Source organism: Hipposideros armiger, unplaced genomic scaffold (assembly GCF_001890085.2).
Source record: "Hipposideros armiger isolate ML-2016 unplaced genomic scaffold, ASM189008v1 scaffold_147, whole genome shotgun sequence".
Taxonomy (NCBI): Eukaryota; Metazoa; Chordata; class Mammalia; order Chiroptera; family Hipposideridae; genus Hipposideros; species Hipposideros armiger.
Window position 1 is genome coordinate 3,380,547 of NW_017731497.1, and position 4,991 is coordinate 3,385,537.

Here is a 4,991-nt window from a genome sequence, read left to right on the forward strand (position 1 = left end):
TAAACAACATATGGTTTAATTTTTGAGCTTAATAAAAATAGTATTACACTGTATGTGGTTCTCTGGGAGGCTTTTTTTTTTTCACTCAACAGTGTTTCTCCAGAAGTAGAGAAGAAATTGGATTTGGGGGTAGGCAAAATTGGGCTGGCATCTAGATTCCAAGTACTTTAGCTGTGTGATTGCATATAAACTACTTTCCTCTGCTGAGTCTCAGCTTCCTCACTTATATAAATGGCGCTCTCATTTCCTTTCAAGTTTACAATGAGGATTAAGCGAGATTCTGTATACGAAATGTTCCTATTGTAGAATAGGTTTTTAAAAATTATTGTGAGCTGGGTTTTTTTCTCATTTTTCTTCTAGCTCTGGGGAGGATCACTGATCCACAGGGGGAAAAATACTTAGAAAAATTATTTCTCCCTAAATAATATAATCAACTTTTTTTTTTAGATTAAGAATTGGGAACACACATTTCATTCAATAAGTCATTACTAAAATATATACTTCAGCTATATATTATGATTTGCTAATGGGTGGAAGACGAGTGAGAAAGAGAACTAGCGGGAGAGAGAGAAAATCAGGAAGAAAGAAACTATTAATGGGAGGTTACCACCCGTGTTTCTGCTTTTTGAAATGTCAATTAATCATTGTTTACAGTTCTTCAACTGGTCCAATCCCTAAACCTATTAAGGTTTGCTTAGAATGGGATCCTGTCAGCAGACCACCAAGGAAGACATTATTCTTTGGGGAGCAGCAACAGTGAACAGAGCAATGTTGGGATGACATCAAGCTGGGAACCAGATGGAAATAAAGTTCTACAAGCCTGTGCCAGATAAAATTCCTTGTGATATCCCAGCCCTCAATTTAGCTCCTTTCATGTGAACCTAGTTAGTCTGTAGAGTGCAGGGTTTGACTTTTCTTTCATGGAAATTTGGTGGTTCATCTCTTATGGTATGGCTTTCATTTGCTTCCAAAATAAGGTTTTCATAAGAGCTCGCTCAAGAGTTTGAGCTCTGAGCAACAGCGGTTCGAGTCCAGCCCGAGCTGAGCAGCCGCTGAGCTGCCAACAGGTAGCAGGATGGCTCAGCTAAAAAAATTAAAAAAATAAAAAATAAATAAGGTTTTCAGCAAATAAATACGTGGGCAGGAAAAGACAAATGCAATCGAAGATCTGGAGTCAGGAAAGCCAGTGAGATTGACATTAAAATGCAGCGCATTGAAATATTTATCTGCGCATCTGTGAAATATTAATGCAGCATCCTGCAAACACAGACAAACACTCTGGGGCAGGGCACCCTCAGACCTCTTTAAAGACTTGCCTTTTAACCAAACACAGCTTTTGTCACTGGAAATGTTCCATTTGCCTCTGAGCACACTGTGGTTCATTCAGCCTTGAAGTGTCAGCTGGTCAACACATCCTCTTCAGAGCCAATCAAACACACCTGGTCCCCCTGGGCCAGCTGCTCCACTCATCCTCACACCTGGAAGGCACCTGCCATCTGCCAACAGGGAGGACACAAGGACTGAGCCCCTGTATGGGAGTGGCATGGGTGCCTGGCCATGGCTGCTAGGCTCAAAGACATGCTCAAAGGATGTGCATCTTCAAAGGCCCCTCCCCCCTGCCCACTGTCTGGCCCTGTGCTTCCCAAGGGATTTTGGGAAACCTGGGAGGTACCATCCAACACCAGAGAGCTGGGCTTAGGGGACTTGGTTAACAGAGCTTTATATAACCTGAATGAGAAGCTAGGAGGAACAGTCTGTGGGCAGGACAGAGCCCTGCATTACCAGAACTTACAGAACGGGGACTCTTTTAGGACAGGGCCCATGTCTGTCCTGTTTGCTATCCTAACCCCACATCTAGAACAGTGCCGGGCACATATTGGTCCACTGATTTGCAGCCCATGGAGGTTGGCTGCTGACATGCCCCCACCTGGAGGCAGCGTCCTTTACTGCAAAGAAACAAGTATAACCATTTCTTCCATTTCCAGGAATGAAGAATGAGGCAGGGAACAGTAAAGGATAGATGAGAGCCTTTTTTGAAAGGTTTACCATAGTTTATCAAGCTGAAGAAATGAGCACTGTACTAGGAGTCAGGAAGTCTGGGCTTTCAGCAGACATTTTCACAAATTTGCTATGTGATGTAGAACTCATCACTTCCTCTCTCCAGGATTCAGTTTCCTCTTCAGTAAAATGTAGTAGTGTTACCAGAACCCCAATGTTTTTCCTTGAGTCCACCTGCCTGCATACACTGGCCCAAAGTAATGCACAAGCAGGAGTTTGCAGTATAAAAAGAAAAAATAGTTTAATATTGACTTGGTCAATTCGAAGGTGAGGAGCTTATGCTTCTAAAAACCCATCTCCCTGATGGTGTGTAGGTTACAGATTATATAGGGCAAAATCATAACACATTGTGGGTTAGTAGTTGTGCTGAGAACTGACTGGTCAGAAGTAAGGGTCATAAATCATATCTTCAGGTCTTGAGGACAGCTCTGAGGTATTTCCTGGCAGCCCTCTGTCCAATCTCATGGGAAAGTAGCCAGTTCCATCTTAGGGCTCAGGAACTGAAACGTAACTTAGGTCAAGATGTTCTCTTTAGCCTGCCAGAGGTCCAGGCTACTGTCTTCTACTGCCTCAGGTTGCTGATTATCCCAGGGAAAGGCTGGGTCTCCAAGGGGTATGTGACTCTCTCTATATATATGTATATGTATGTGTCTATATACATATGTACATATGTGTGCACATATATATGTATATGTGTGTGTGTATATGAGTATATATATACACACATATACATATATACATATACATAGAGAGAGAGAGAGAGAGACAGAAAGACAGAGAGATATGATTTCTAGAGCTAGGATTTAATAGTAAATTTAATCAAAGTCATAAGGACCCGCAGTTTCAGTAGTTGGGTGAAATTCTAAAAGGTGAACCCTATGGTCATGATCAGAAGAAACTCAAGACTGGGTTTGTCAAAGCCATTGACTGCTATCTTTCCTAGCAAAAGGGCAGTCCCCTACCCACTACCACACTTTACGTCCTACGAGCTCCTAATGAGCCCCAGTTCCAGAACATTCCCTGCTGACTTATGTAACCAGCCACAGCCAAGAGCCCCTCACTGGCCCAGGTCCGTAACACAGTTCCCAGGCTCAGCTGTCCTCCAGAGGCTGCAGTGAGGCACAGAGCTGGTTCTGCCTGAGAACTGGGGATGCCCACGAACTACAGGCCAACCAAAGAATTTTCTTCATCAAGCTTGCAGATCCACTCCATTTCTGCCTGGAAGCTTATCCAAAACCATATTGTCTTTCTGTTCCTGTGAGGCCCTTTTCCCCTGGATCCATACACTTGAATGAAGGCAGCTTGAACTGCTCTCTCACAGTACGTGCTTAAAACGTGCTGCTGACAAAGGGAAAGGATGCCTCCCCTCTTTCCCTAGGCCTTTCCCTTTCTGTCCTTTTTACTTTCATCCCCCTCTCTCCTTCCTGGCTCACTTTTCCCCTCCAACCTTCCAAAACTTTCCTTTTCTTTCCACCTCTTACCATATGCTTTCTCAGTGTCAGGGCCTCACCCTGACCCTTTTTATTTCTGGCTTCCAAGGGTCTTCTCTTGGGTTTTTGGTCAGCAGCACCATTCTTTTGGCCTGGAAAACAAGGACTCATATTTCTATGCCGCTAAGGTTCCCTGACCACATTCACTCAAGGGGCCAGGTAGTTCATCTCTTTTTCTCTCCGTGGGGCCTTCTTTGCCCTTCTCCATTCACATCTTTAAAAAGTCCCCTGTCCCTATTTTGGCAATAGTTGGCATGTACATTAGTTTTCTAGGACTGCCTTAACAAAGCAGCACAGGCTGGTGGCTTAAACAACAGAAATTTATTTCCTCACAGTTCTAGAGGCCAGAAGTTTGAGACGGAGGTATCAGCAGGGTTGGTTTCTTCTGAGGCTCTCACCTTGGCTTGTAGATGGCCATCTTCACCCTGTGTCTTCACATGGTCTTTACCTGTGTCCTAATCTCTTCTTATAAAGACACCAGTCATAGTGGAATTTGGGCCCACCCCAATGATCTCATTTTAACTTGATTACCTCTTTAAAGACCCTATCTCCAAATACAGTCATATGAGGCCGGTCAATTAAGTTCATGAACTTGTTGCACCGATGTTGCTAAACTTTTTTGATGTCAGAGGGATTATTCATTAGAATTTGTACCAAATGGATAAACAGTTAACCAACTTTACTATTTGGAAGTGCTGAAAAGGCTGCATGAAAAAGACGACCTGAACTTTTTGCCAACAATTCATGGCTTTTGCATCATGACAATGCACCAGCTCACACGGCACAGTCTGTGAGGGAGTTTTTAGCCAGTAAACAAAGAACTGTATTGGAACGCCCTTCCTACTCACCTGATCTGGCCCCCAATGACTTCTTTTCTTTACCCAAAGATAAAGAAAATATTGAAAGGAAGACATTTTGATGACATTCAGGACATTAAGGGTAATATGATAACAACTCTGATGGCCATTCCAGAAAAAGAGTTCCAGAATTGCTTTGAAGGACAGACTAGGCACTGGTGTCAGTGCATAGCTTCCCAAGGGGAGTACTTTGAAGGTGACTGTACTGATATTCAGCACTGAGGCATGTAGCACTTTTTCTAGGATGAGTTTGTGAACTTAATTGTCCGACCTCGTATTCTGTGGTCCTGGAGGTATGATACTAAGGACTGGAAGACACGACTCAGTCCATAACAGCAGGGGTGACAGTAACAGTGGTAGAGAAGCACAGGCACTATATGCCATATCTGGGCTGATTTTCTTGGGCTGAAAATCTTTAGGGAAGGTTGTAGAAGGTAGGCGCCTTGTAGTCCAGAGGGGATGGTTCAGTATGATATGCTTCTTAGATACTGTCCACTCAGCACCCCATCCCTGGGTGCTCCCCCAGAGTCACAGGCACGTGAGCTGAAGAAAATCAGATGGCAATATCCCTAAAAGAAGCCAACCA